This window comes from Parus major, chromosome 5 (genome assembly GCF_001522545.3).
Source record: "Parus major isolate Abel chromosome 5, Parus_major1.1, whole genome shotgun sequence".
In the NCBI taxonomy this organism is placed as follows: Eukaryota; Metazoa; Chordata; class Aves; order Passeriformes; family Paridae; genus Parus; species Parus major.
In genome coordinates this window covers 33,112,885-33,127,033 of record NC_031774.1, presented here as the reverse complement: position 1 = coordinate 33,127,033, position 14,149 = coordinate 33,112,885, and the positions used below count along the sequence as shown (strand labels likewise).

Here is a 14,149-nt window from a genome sequence, read left to right as displayed (position 1 = left end):
CGATGTGCCCATCGGCTCCCTCGGTGGCGCGCCGCGCCCGCCCCGTTGGGGCTGCCGGCGGCACGGCGCCCGCGGGCGGAGCTCTCGGAGGGAGCGGGACAGGGAGTTAGCGATCAACTCCGCGGCGGCGTCCTTCGCCCCGGCACGGCGCCGGGAGCTCCTGGGCGCCGCGGGAGTGCCGGGCCGAGGCAGCTGGGTCTGCACCCCGGGGGGAGGCGGCCGTTCCCGCGGGCGGGGGCGGCCGGAGCCGCGGAGCTCCGCCGAGCGCCGTCTGCGGCGCGGCTGGGGCGAGGCGGGCGGTGCGTCCGGTAGCGCAGCCCTTCAGCCCTCGCCGTCGGAGGCTGTGGGAGGCGGGGGGAGGCCGGCCCTGCAGCCACCACCCCCCGGCACAGGAGGCTTTGCTCTGACAGCGGCCCCGAAGTCTGCGCTGCGGGAGCCGCTGGTGCAGCCCGGCGGTGGTCGGTGCCGGCCGACCGTCCCGGGTGGTCCTGCGGGTGTGAGGAGCAGCACAGAAGCGGCCAGTAAGCGTTAAGCAGATGTACTGGTCCCCTTCCAACACGGTGTTTCGGGAGTAACCTTGACAGTCCAGTGGAAAGACCACCACCACCTTCCCTGCTTTCTGTTTGAGCCAGCTTTGCTAATGGAAAAGTAAAATCTTCAATAGTTCTCGTCAGTATCTACTTGTCTTGTGCTGATGCTGATGGAATCTGAAGTTCAAGGAAATATTTACCATTATTTAGAGAAATGTGTTACTGTTTTTTTCATCATATTTTGCCCCCTGTCAAACAGAGGAGCCTATGTTTAAGGAATTACATCACTTTGCAAATCCCTCTATCTTTCTCTAAATATAAATTATCTTTTAGGATGTCTTCGACTTGGCTGTTTTCCTTTTGTGAGTCAGAGCTAGTGTTATTGCTTTTCACTGCTTGAACAGGCTCCACAGGCCCATGACACCTCTCTTAAGAGTTTTAAGAGTTGTTGCTCATGTGATGGGGATCATCTGGCAACTCTGCTTAACACTACTGAGGCAGACAGGACCTCTTCCAGCCTGAAATACTGGAAGATGACAATAAGGTATCTTGATTCCCTTTTGATAATGGCATCCAATCAATGCTGCAGTGACTAACTGTGGGGGAGGTCTGTGGCCTGCCCTGTCGTGTGAGGGAGAAGTAAGCAGAGGGCAGGGAAGTTGTATCTTTTTGGTAATGCATTAGGAACTCACGGGTTTCTCTTTCACATCTGTAGTTTCCAAGCACACTTTACCTCTGATTTTTTCTGTAATTCTAATAAGTTATTTTAATGAGGCCCTAAGAACTCAAAATATAATGAACACAGAATCTTATGGTAGTTTGAGTGCAGGTAATCATAATGGGGAGTTGGGCATTTTTTTCTCCCTATGCTCTGTAAATAGGAATTTACAGCTTCTTGCCCCTAGGAAGAATGTTCCCCATGAGGCTGATGTTTGTCTACTTGTCAAATACTTGAAAAAGTCACTCTCAGGAAAATGTTTAAGGCCTTTCTGCTTGAGGGAATGACTGTATGGTAGTCATGCCTCCCTAATTTCCCTTCTATTACTACTGATTTTATTCAGGACTATGCCTTAAAAGTTGCATGGCACATTTAAAAATGCACTAAGGTAAAACAGTGAAAATAAAAAGTACTGTAACAGTTTGAGAGTAGAGTAAAAGCACCGTTTTGGAAGTTAGCCCAATCACCATTTTGTTATAGCTTCCTCAGGTGAAGGAATTTCCAGGTGGAAAAAAATGCTTGTGAAGAATTGTGCAATGGAAAGTAAGGAGCATTTTACCCTTGAGAACGAGTGTTGGCTGTGGTGACTGAGATTTCTGTTAACTTGTACACGTTTATTTCTCATCTCTGTTTAATTTATCTTGAAGTTTCTGAATGCCTCCTAGAGGTGGTCTGGATAGGAACACATAAAGTCAGGGAAGTGTGATGATATCATGGTGTTGTGAGCTATAGAAGGGTCAAAGAGAAGTACTTGATGGATTTCTTTTTCTTCCAGATTTATGTTCAGATCATCTCAGTCCTGTGTGCATGTGGGATATTTAGACAGTGAAGATAATAGAAGCCGTTTATTAAGTCCTCAGTATGAAGGGTTTTTTTTTCATCCAAGTTGAATATTTTTTCTTTGTGATACTTAAGGCTACTAATACCAGAAGTTCACCTCTTAAGTGAGACTAACTCATCAATAGGTAATTCTTGTGTTTGTAGTGTTATTAGATTAAAACAGGCATTTTAGAAAACTTACAAATACCTTTTTTAAAATAGACAGCTTATAGGACTATACAGTTAAGATGTCTTCTGTTTTATTATGAGTAAAATTCTATGAAATGCCAGCTCTGTAAAATAGTAGCTGTTAGTTTCCTTTGGGGAGAAGCATACTGTTTAAGTAATAGTGCATTTGTTCTTTCTTTCTTCTTTCCTTGTAAGTTCACGTCTATTTCCAGTGTCCAGCTGGTAAGCTAACATTGCCAAGGTTGTGCAGAAGTGTTTTAATCACAAGTGTTCAAATAATATGATGGTAAGGCAAACTCATCTCCTGTTTTTAACCAAGGAGGAATTCTGTAGCTAATGTGTGCAGAGGAAAATTAAGTCCTTTAAGGGAGCACTTAATTTTTCTAGTCTTGGATTGGTGGTCTCTAGTGATGTTGGAGATTTGCAAAATGGGTGAGCTAAAAAGCCTTGACATTAATTTATTTTGTATCCAGACATTCAGTAATACACTTTTGCGTATGACTGCAGCAGTTAGTGCTGGTTTAACTGTATAGAGGCTTGTTTAAATGTAGGCTTTTGGTTTGCCTGTTTCTTGTTGTTCTGAGTCAGGACATGCAAACTAGTATCTATCTTATATTTTAGCAGTGCTAATAAACATTGTCTGATTGTTAACGGTTTCTTGTTGTGTAGCATTCCTTGGTTATGCAGATCTTTAATTTTATCCCCAACAAATTTCTTAATCTTGGAGAAAAGGAGAGGAAAATAGTAATAATTTCAAACAAGAACTAAGTTAACAAGAGAAGGGACTATTGGTTTTCCTGCCTAAATGATGTCATAGAACATTTAGGCTGTGGTGTGCAAGGAGGAACTCTGATTTTGGGGGAGTGGGAGGAAGGACATTGTCTCTTACTACGTGTTCTTTTTTTTCCTCCTCTGGGTAACCAATCGTAGAAATGAATGATGATTTCTCAAAATCAAATGCATTTCTGAAGCTATATAGCAGAAATAATCACATAAAATGTATTCACTGGGTAACTGAGGGTCCAAAAGAGATCAGACTATTTAACAAAGTCATTGTATTCGAACTCTTCCAAAACTGGCAGTATCCTCTTCCATCCTGAAATCCTTTTTTCCAGTAGTCCATTTTCTTTTTCCAGTGTACGTTTTTCAGAGGCCCAGTTGACTTTTGGCATGTGTTGTTCATTGTGATGCACTGGAGCCCATAGTTGAACATTAAGCTGCCTTTTATCCATCTTAAGCTTAGGCAGACATCCTCTTCACCTGAGCTTTTTGACACAGACAGTGCTGTGGAGCTTCTTTGTCATAAGTATAAAAGATTCCTTTGTAAATGGGATTGCATGACTGTGAGTTAGCTTGGTATATTGCATAGTCCTACTTTCCCTTTCATAATTTTTCTTTGCAGATAGTTTTGGGAAAGGATTCCTGCTGTGCCAAAGTGCTGCAGGTCTGGGAGCAGTTTGGACTGAAATGTTCTTGGAAGGATGGGCTGTGCTCTTTACAAGACAGCACTTGTATTGAATTTCTGATGCTTGGAAGACACAGGTTTCTATATGTGTGTGTTGTCAGTTTGAGACTTTTATATGTAGATAACAGTGGTAATCTAATGTCACCAGCCTAAGGGAAAAAAACCAGACATTTCTGTTCTGTAGCATTTTGATTTCCTTAATAAAACGGGAGCATTGTGGAAGTTCAATGTTGCTCAGTGGTGCAGAATTCTTACCAGTGGCTATGAATAGAAGTTATTAAAGTTTTACTGACATGAACTGTGGATTAAAGTCCAGCACTAAAAGCTGAACTTTTTTTTTTTTTTTTGTCCTTTAAACTTTGTTCTAATCTTGCTATAGACATAGAATAGTGCCAGCTTCAGGAATCTTTTTGTTGTTTTTTTTTTTCTTCTGCCTTTACTATCTTGTGTGGTTTTAAACTTCAAACACTTTCACTTCATTATCTCTTCCTAGAGATTCCACATGTTCTTTATATATGTGAAGTTTTTAAGTAGTGTAAAACACTTTGTGTAATTACAGACAGATGCATTAATAATAGGGGAAGTCCCATGATTAGTATATCTGTATGAAACACTTGGGATGGAGAGACTTTGGAAAACAGGTTTCTGGCTAGGTTGAGTTTTTCTTGTCTGGGCATAAAACAGTACAATTAAATGCATAACAGTAATAAATAATAAACTTGTTTTGTATTAGATTTCAATATGAGAAATTAACATACTCCTACTTGAGTTTAAACTGAGCCATGGTTAAATTATTAAGATTCTGCTGCTGTGGAAACAATTCCTTTTCCTTGATGCATCACCATAAGATAAAATTGGAAATGTAACTTTTGTAAAATTTGATGCTTGCTTGCAATTCATCTGCAAAAAATAAATACTTATAATGTCTTCTTGCTAACTGCTGGCCAACAAGTTTGTTATTTATACATTTTGATTTTGGGTCTCCTTTTCACAACCCATTCTGTCCTATACTTGCAGGCTATTTTAGAAAACAATCTTTGTATCTTGCAAATACTTGCTTGGAGAAGCAAAACAGTAATTCCTTTACTTACTGGTATTTTCAAGATTGTTGAGGTGCAAAATTGAAACGTAATCTAATTTTGTTTCTACCTTTCCACTTGCTAGTGTATTTAGGAGGAGGGGAAGAGCAAACAACTGGCCATATGCAGTATACACTTGGAAAACTCCCTCTTGGTAATTAATAGAAATTCTAGGATGTTCATGAGCTTCCTCTTGGACTGTTTGCCTTTAATGGGCCATTATCTGAGCATATTAACATTCTGTATTCATGTAAAGGGACACAGTGCTCAGTTCAACATTGTTAATCGTATATGGAAGGAAAGAATATGGTTTATTATTGACAGATTGGAATTAGGCAGCCAAGAGTGAGTTCCTGTTAGTTCTTTTATTTCCTTGAGCTTGTATGCCAGGTTCCTGTGATGACTTGAGTTTTAGCTTTCATATTTTTCATTTTCTGTGCTGCCTAGGTGTGTAGTTTGGAGCTTCATATTAAGTGTAAGTGAGCTCACTTCAGAGAGGAGGTAGACAAAGCAATTGCATTTCTAGCTTGATACCAAGGACAGTTGTTGCAAGTTTCAGGACCAAAAGCATAAACAGCAGTGGAGTGAAGAGAGAAAAGAAGTATGAGACTTCATAACCTGACAGTGTAATAAAGTGTTCAAGTGCTCTGGTATGCCCAGAGGTTAGTGACTAGTCTGTTAGCACCTCTGTGACTTTAATATAGACATGGCAAATCATTTTTTGAAGTGGCAATTTGTTCAGTGTAGGTCAACAATCAACTCTACCCTCTAGCAGCAAACGCTTGTCAGTCTGTAGGACTCTGGGCTGGGGCATTACGCTTTCAGGCAGCTTGGAGAAAGAACGGGTGCTCAGAGATCTCTGCTCAGGTGTAACAATGCAAAGTGGTTTCTTTCTGGCTTCCTGGTGGCCATTAGTTCTTGCTGGTAGGCATCCATTGCAGGTGGGCTCTGTGCCTGGGCCCTTGCCGTGTTTTTCATTGAAAGTTACAAGATTCAGGGACAAAAATGTGTCAGGTGTCTTTCCACAGGAAAGGGCCAACAAAAAACTTGTATTCAGCTGCACTTAAAGTCTCAAGGACAGATTTAAAGGTAGGCGTTAAAACTCCAAATTCACAACTTAGTTTTGTCACTTTAAAGTCTAGATCTTTGCTGAAGGGGATTGCCTGAAGGAAGCAGTCTGACTTAAAAATACAAAAACCCCCAGAAGATCACAGAACTGAAGAACAGCTGAGTTTGGATGGGACCTCTGGAAGTTCCTTTTTACAGTTTTATTTTACCATTCTCTTTAGGAGAAAAGCTGTGTTGAGCTTAGTATTTTTTGGACAGTGCTCTCAGGCCCATGGTGTGATTCTTAGGCTTGTCTGTGCAAGGCCAGGAGTTTGACTTCATGATCTTTGAGGGTCCCTTCCAACTCAGGATGTTCTATGATTTGTTTTGGGAGATGTAGAAAGAAAGTTGCAGCTTGTAAATACAGAGGTTCACTGATATGAGGGGATATCAAACAAAGAAGACTTTGTTTTGTAAGGAGACAGCTGAGTGAAGTCAGAGGCACATTCACAGATGTAAGGGAGTTCTTGGTTACTGAAACTGAAATTTTCGAATTTACATTTTTTTGAGGCTTAAATGGGGACCTTTTCAGAATCATCTTGCATTGTGCCCAAGCTATTAATTTTTGTCTTGATCAGTACAGAATTTCAGTTTAGTATAAACACACTTTAAACATGTTCCTTGCAGAAGCATTATTCTTTACTGATTTTGGTGCAGCTCACAACTTAAGAAAGTTAACATGTCAATTGTTTATTTAAAACATTGGTTTTACTGTAGCCTGTGTGCATTTGCAGCTGTTCAGAAGTGACTGTCAGAGGAGCAAAAAATGATTCAACAGCATATGAAGTGCTGGATGCATCCCACATCATTGGTATTGTATGATGTGCATTTGAAAAATATAACCAAGATGGAATATTTACATGTTTAAATTTTTTTTTTCCTGGATGACTGACTATAGTTTGACTGTAATATCAGACTGAGTTTGCTCTACGTTAGGGTATTTGGATCACTTTTAGTTTACCAGGGCCTGAAATACACATACAGAAATTCATGATGGAAGTGTTTGTTTTGGAGATTCTGATTTGATTTAACTCCTGTGGAAACTAAAGGCTGTAGCTGACTTCACTGGGACTTGAACAGAGCAGGTAGGCATGTTTTTTCCCATAGTGTTGCTTTAGGTTTCTGTTTCCTATGTATTTAGAAAGGCTTCAGATGTTCCTTTAGTATGTAACTATAGGACTGGGTAATGTGTTTCTAAGATGCTGAGACACAGTTACAGCATATAATCTATTGTTTAAATATCCAAATACAAAACTAAGGATTTGCCATAGGTGATCAGTTGTATGTTGCAGAGTTGTTAATTAACCTGCACTTAGATTGCATCTGTGAATCAGTCCGGGCTAAAATCTAGAGTCTTCTGTGTCAGTTCTGAATTGACTCGTTGAGTTCATGCTGTCTGCTTAGGCACCTGATTATCTTCTGACCTGAGGTGTCCACATTTCCTGTCTACTCAGTGGAAGGAGTTGAAAGCCTTGGGGGCATGAATCACAGCATTGTAGTGTTTCACAAAATAGTAATGCAGTAAGCAGTAGTAATTCAGTAAGCAGTATTAAAAAGCATGAGCAGAAATAGCATTTATGTGAGTTGGGAGTAAGGCAGTATGGTTTTGTGCCTACTGTGTTGGCTGAAGGTAGCTGTGTCTGTTGGGTTCCGCCTCACTTACACATCTTGAGACGCCACTGTCCCTGCATGCCCCGGTTTGCCAAGGTCATTCAGAATTGTGGATGGCTCCTGTCCCCAGCCCAGGAAATCAGTTTCGTGGGAGTGTCTCTTGAGAAAGCTTTGGGAAGGTAAGCTAATTGATTATCTGTGAAATTTTTCAGGAGGAAGCTAGGACCTCTAGCTTCAATGATTTGATGGACTCTGCAATATGACATTTAGTATCTTAAAAGTAAATTCTTTGTGTCCAATATGATAGTTTAAGTCAGAGCCCTTATCTGACCAAAGGCTAATGTGACAGCCTTTAAGGGATTAAGAAACCAGTGTGCCTATACCTCGATTAAGGAATTCAGTAGATAGGAGCCATGTATAGGGCACCTTCAGATCGTCATAAGAATTACATAAAAGACTAGTTTCAGGTTCTGTTTAGTTGCTAGACAGTGTTTCATTTTAGGGGACAAGAAGTATGCAATTAAAAAATATTAGACTTCAGTAATTTATTTTTTTTTTTGTAAACATTATGCATTTTAACCTCCTACAACTTCAAAGATAAGCTCTGTCAGCTAAGAAATAGACTGGATTTAGTCATGTCATTTAAAACAACACTGCATTAAACTGCATTTCTTTTTCTTTCTTATCATGAAAGAGATGGCAGCGTTTTGGAGTGGGAGTATGAGGTCTTATGATGGTTCCAGATGCCCGTGGGTCCAATTCTACTCCTAGTTACTTCTGTATAAATCTTCTCATTTATTCTTGTAGAAATGACTGCTTATTTGTGAAAGTGGGCAGGCCTGGGCTGAAGCAAGGCTTGATCCTGTTGTCCTTCTGCATTCCTGTTAAGGGGGTGATAAGACCGTATTCAAAACTCTGTTTTCTGTTCCTCTCCACTAGGTTATTAGGGAGCTGATTTGGTATTCTGTTAAGAATACTGGGAATTTTCCAGTAGTATCAGACACTTGTTTGTTTCATGTTTGTCCCCTATGGAAACTTGTGAAGCAGGGTATAGTAAAGATGCTGACATAGCTTGTCATTAGTTGCCTGTTTCAAACAGTAATAGCTGATGTCTTCAAATCTTAACTTTCGAATACTGACTGGTTTTGTGTGTGAAAGTAGGCTTGTTATTAATTCAAAAGCTAAATTTGTGATATTGTTTTGGTTTTTGGTATTCTGTTTGGTTACAGTGGAAAGTGCAGGAATGGGTTGTCTTTGACAGTAAACCATGTACCACTTTGGGTGCTAAGTGAGGCTTTCTTACAACTCTCTCTGAGCAGTGATCAAGCTGAAGAATGCATTTGTTCTGCCCTGAAACACTGACCTGGTGGTCCCACCAGTACTTAGCAGATGCTGAACTCTCCCATACATTCTTGAGCTGGGTGTGGTTACCCCTCATTTGCAGCAGAAGGAAATGATCTTAAATGAGTTGTTCAAGGTGGTATCTGTGGTAAAACTGTGATAATACATCTTTCTAGTTCTGTTTTTATAGATTATCAGTGTATCAGACTTTATTTTTTATCTTTTAAGCAATTCAAGAAGAAACTTGTAATCAAGTTTCAGTGTGCATTTGAAGTCTTCTTGGTATTAAAATTTCTGAATTTATCCCATGTAGAATCTTGCCCAATGTATAATACAAAAAACTTCCCTTTCCAGTTGATAACAAACCTGTTACTTAGGTTTCTACAGTAAAACAGGCAGTGATGTATATGGACTATTTTTCTGTCTTTCATTGTGCATCTGTTGTGTCTGACATAGTTTGTGCATGTGCCCTGCGCATAGTCTGTGCATGTCTCTGTACAGAAGGAAATTAATTTTCACAGGTGGAGCAATAAAAGCCACCCTTGTGAAGGTGCAGTCTGGGTGTTTCGTAGGGAGCTGGTTTGGTGGCCATGAGCATTTTCTCACTTCCTGCTGGTGACAAAGCAGTAAATCCCAGGTTATTTTTCTGTATGTTCCCCCCAATATGTGGATTTATTTCATGTTCTTACAGCACAGGCTTATCCTGAAGTTCAGGATGTTCTCAGCTTTGACATGTGTACTCATATTTACTTTTGCCTTTTCATTCAAACATTTCTCCTTCCTCCCTTTTCAAAAGGGTGGTAAGAGGTGGGGTTGGCAATTGATGTCTGTTATGACTGAAAGGGAACCTTGCTTTACTGATAGAGGGGTAAATACATATTTTAGCTTGCAGTAAGAGGAAAATGCTTTTCATTTCACTCAGTGAGTTACGCTGTGGAGGGGATAATATGGATCAGAAAAGTAGAATCCAGACTGTGATATAATGTATTGTAGTATGTTATGCTGAATAAAATTTTCTGAAAATAGGAAAGAGATATTATAGGACTCCCAGGAAATGCAGCACTCGCCCTAGAAACACGCCTGAGATGGGAGGAAATGAGGGTTCAGTACCGCTGAAACATGGAGAGGTGCAATGAGTTGTTTGCTGAGGTGTGGGAGCTATGGGAGGTATTTATCTGATTAATGAACCAGTAGCTCTGGTTCAGCTGTCTTCCTTGGACAAGGATTATTCCGGTAACATGGTCTCAGCTGTGTCTAATTTCCTTCTAATCTCAATCTTTGCTTGCTGCCTTTATAATTTTGTCTGTTTCTTCCTCATTTCTCACTGTTTCTTATCTTAGCAACCCTTGTATGTGATTTTAATCATGAGGCTGTTCTCTTTCAAACATCATTTAGCAGTCCTCAGGGACTTCTTAAGGGACTTTATAGGTGTGTATTTCCCTGTCATGTGTCAGTTGTTAATTTTGGCATCTTTGGTCAAAAATGTTAAGTAGAGATTGATTTCCTCTATTGATAGGTGAGTTCTCACCTTTCTTCATGTTCTTATTTCCTCATTTAAATATTATACTTTTCTAGCTTATCTTAGAAACAAGGTAACTTTTTGGAAGAGCAAGATGTGACCCAGATGACTGGAAAAGGGGAAGCATTGTGCCCATCTTGTAAAAGGATAGAAAGGAGGATCCTGGAAGCTACCAACTTGTGAGCCTCAGCTCTGTGGCTGGGAAGGTCATGGAACAGATCCTCCTAGAAGCTGTGCTAGGACACATGGAGGACAGGAAGGTGACCTGAGACAGCCAGCATGGCTTCACCCAGGGCAGGTCCTGCCTGATCAAGTGGCCTTCTATGTTGGAGTGACTCCAGCAGTGGACAAAGGAAGCCACCAATATCATTTAGTTTAGATGATGTTTAGATGTCATCACCTTTGACATGGTCCTCCCCAACATATTTCTCTTTAAATTGGAGAGAAAAGGATTTGCTGGGTGGACTATTAAATGAAAAATAAATTGGTTAGATAGTCACATCCTGAGGGTAGTGGTCAATAGCTCAGAGTCTTCATGGAGGTCAGTGACGGGATCTGTAAACTGTGTTATTTAGTATCTTCATCATTGACATACCCAGAGGGATTGAGTGCACCCTCAGCAGCTTTGCAGATGACACCAAACTGAGTGGTGTGGTTCACGCACCTGAAGAATGGGATGCCATCCAGAGGGACCTGGACAAGCTCAAGAAGTGTGCCCATGGGAATCTTAGGAATTTTAACAAGACCAAGTGCTGGTGCTGCACCTGGCTGGGACAACCCCTGGTATCATATCAGCACAGGCTGGGGATGGACAGATCAGAGCAGCCCTGCCCAGAAGGACTTGGGGTGCTGCTGGGTGAGAGGCTGGGCATGACCCAGCAGTGTGTGCTGGAAGTGGATAATCTTTAAGGTCACTTCCAACCCAAGCCATTCAATAGTTCTGTAGTTCTGTGACTTGCTTTGTGTTTCCATTTCCCTCTACATTCAATTCTACTCCCCTTTCATGATGTTTCTTGCGTGTTGCATACTTTAAATGAAACAATAAAGTTATTGATGACAAGGGATGAAAGGTAAGTGTTCTATAAATGCCACAGTAGTATGTTCTGGATCTTTTCAGATACATTATTGCTCTCTGTGACAGGATGTGAAATATCCGACATACAATGAGTAAATAATAGCTGTTATGAATAAATGCTTTTAAATTAGCAGAGCTGGATAACTTGATTCTGAACATCTTAAAATGAAAAGCTGGAAGAAATATTGATAGAATAAGGAAGGACCTGGAATTATATCAGATAGCTCATTGAATGGTTGCTTCTTATTCTATAGTGGAACAAAAGAAGCCAATGCTTTGCCAGTGCTAAAGGGTCACAGAAAAGAAAAACTTGAAGTGATGTGTGGTTTGCCTCAGTATGGTGCTGGCAAGTCTAACATATTTTATTATGTACAGAGTATTCTGTATTTCATTAAGCTTAAAATTTGAGTAATGTACATTCAAAGGCAAAAGAAATGCATCTGTTAACTTTTAATCTTTTATTGAATGGAGTAATTGATTTCTGTGTAGGATTATCTGTATTACAAGGTACAGGACACTGAAGAGCTGCTTCCGCTTCTGGTTAGTATTTTTCATTATTCTAAAATGTCTGAGCACTTTAAGTCTGGGTAATATCTCTATTGTACTTTCAGTATGTACCATTTTCTATGGTATTTCTTTAAAATTATTGATTAAAAGTTATCTTTAGTATATATAATTTGTAAATTAATTACATATTTATGTATATGTGAGATCTCTGCTTTTTAGGAGGTGAATTTGCATCTCTGCATAACCACAGTGTTTCGGTTTTCTTTGTTTTGGTCTTTGGCCTGAATGGACATGTGAGGCAAAAAGATTATTGGAAGGTTTATTAGCAGAAGATCCTTGCTTGATTCCAGATGGAAATCTTTAAGTTTTCATGGGGGTCTTATGAAATTGTTTCCTTCTACAGTAATAAAATAGTCTCTCAAATATAAATGATGCTAGAATTGTCAAGCTGAGCGAGCAACTAAAACTAACGAGTTGCTAAGAATTCCAAGTATGCATCTGGCTATTAGGGCTATACCCACAGTTTTGTGATATCTTTATTTGGGAAAACATCTCTTGCTTTCTTTACTTGCTGTGCAGATGGCCATACAAAAGATTGCTCTTTGAAGAAAGAATGAAACATCAGTAGGCATAGTAGCTAAAAGCACAGAATGCACTTAACTCTTTCTTAATTTCAGAATCTTTCTCGTGAGGATTTAGCAGCAGCTCTTCTAATGATGTAGCTTTTGAGAAATTAGTATCCTTGTAAAAGCTAGATGAAAGCCTTTTAAGAAGTTGTAAGAACAATATTTGTACCATGCGCTATGTGCCTGCACTCATGGCTGCTTTATTATAGATGCCGGTTTTTATGGAGTTGCCTGTCCTTGCAAACCTTTCTGTATGAAATTTTCTTGGAGAGACAGAAGATTCTCAAATACTAATAGATCTTGGTAGTCTATAACATGTATGCACATTGCAAATGAAATGCTTCTTTCTTTTTTCAGCAAATGGAGTAATGTGAAAACTTTTTTGAAGAAAAAAACAAAACCCTAAGCTTCCCCTTCCTTCCTTTTCCCCTTGCCCCAAGTATATTGGGATATTGACTTTAAAAATGTAGAATGTAGTTGACTCATCTTTTCATATTTGAAAGATTTCTAACATGTAGACAGGAATAGTAAAAATTATTGATTACTGCAATCCTGATAGTATCCCACTTTTTAAAAAGGTTCCTTCTGTTGGACTCTTGAGAGCATGTGAATCTGTGGAAGACTAAGTTCAGCTACCTGAGTGATGAATGACCAGAAGAAAGCATATGTATATTCCATTTAGGGTGCACTATGACCCTAATAAGGATATTGTTTAGTGAGTCTCTTTTTCTGAAACTTCCCTGCCTATCAGTATGCACTGTGTTTCATTGGTGGCCTCGCTGTACTTGTCAGGCTGAATAAAGGCTGTTAGTTTATATTCTGACTCGGCATCACCCCTGAAATGCATACTGTACTTCTGCATTGCATGTAAACTTACTATTAAAAAACCCCAAGCAACTTTTTACTATTTTTTACATCTACCAAGGTTTGGATTCAGACCTTTGAGTTTCTGGGTGGGTTGTTTTGTTTTGTTTAAAGACTGGAACTTACCATATTCAAACCTGAAAAACTGTTGTGATGGTAACATGATAGCTGATACTTACTGGGTATGGATGAAAATGTTATTTTCAAAGTAAATGTGTGCAAAATCAAACAGGTCTGCCTTATTTCTGTGGGGTATGGGGAATTTTTTGTTCATTTGTTTTTTTTTTCTTTTGTCTTTTGTTTATACTGTGTTTAATGTATTTTATTAGTTATAAAATCTATGATAATGTGCATGGCTGAATCCTTGCATAATGGAAGAGCTACTGAAAGAGCTGTTGAAATATAAGTAATTATCTGTGAGGCTTTACCTACCTGTCCTGAAGATATCTCTCAGGGATTTCTCCAGTTGTTGAACATAATGAACACAGACCATCATTAACTTCAAAAGGCATTTGTGTACCTCACAGGATTCTGACTCTGTTGAATGTGACACTTACAGATTTTCTTCCTCTTGGAGGAAGACATTTCTACTTTCTTTGGAGTCTGTCCTGTCACTGTTGAATGTTCATCTTCATATAAAAATTAGTTGGGATTCCCTTCATTTTCTTGTTTTCTAGTTTCTTTCTCACTGTTCTGCTG

The 14,149-nt window shown here is 39.6% G+C and overlaps 1 protein-coding gene across 1 annotated transcript in view; it reads left to right on the top strand.

The window, feature by feature from the left end:
- Positions 1–14,149, top strand: part of STXBP6 (syntaxin binding protein 6) — a 102,552-nt gene that overhangs the window by 1,004 nt on the left and 87,399 nt on the right. The window lies entirely within an intron of this gene.